The sequence below is a fragment of the Habropoda laboriosa genome, unplaced genomic scaffold (assembly GCF_001263275.1).
Source record: "Habropoda laboriosa isolate 0110345459 unplaced genomic scaffold, ASM126327v1 scaffold33, whole genome shotgun sequence".
In the NCBI taxonomy this organism is placed as follows: Eukaryota; Metazoa; Arthropoda; class Insecta; order Hymenoptera; family Apidae; genus Habropoda; species Habropoda laboriosa.
This window is the reverse complement of record NW_017100187.1, coordinates 1715760-1716480: the sequence shown is the minus strand read 5'-3', so window position 1 is coordinate 1716480 and position 721 is coordinate 1715760.

Genomic DNA, 721 nt, shown 5'->3' with positions numbered 1-721 from the left:
CTAACAAAGTAAATTGTAAAGATATGACTAAAGTATATTTTTAACAAGTTTTGAGAAACTTTAGATTTTAAACGTAAATTTTAACAAGCGAAAAATGAAAAAAAACGATAAAATTCTTAATAACTAAAAATGTGATCTAAAAGTCGTTGCTACCAAGAGAAGCCTTATGTCCTTGTTTCAATTAGTTCGATTCCAAACGTAAGTACCACAATTAACCACATACATACATATATATATCTCCGTTGCATGCCGCATGGTATATATACATAAGTATCCGACTCGTCTTGTTCTCCGATTCGGGAAAGAATCTCGCACGCAACGCGGTCCACCCGAAATTTCTCTCATTTTCTCCGCGATTTCGCAGACCGGGAGTGAGGAGAATCGTGGATCCGTACGATAAATCGCACGAACCCCGAGACTTCTCCTCGTCCGAAACGTCTTTCGAGTTGCAATAATGACAGCCCTTCACGTCGAAGGCACACCCAGCAACGACCGCCACAAAGTTGCCTCTCGTAATTGTATACTTTCGTGCGTTATAGCACCGCTTGCCACGGCTGCAACACTTATTATAGTAAATCGGTTAAACGCGAGAGCGTCCCGTAATCATAGCAACTACGCTGTAATCACTACTGTTACCCCGTACTATTGCCATTATGGGCATTATCATTATAATTCGCAGATTATTAAGTAGTATGCAACGGTATGATGACTGGCTGTCTCG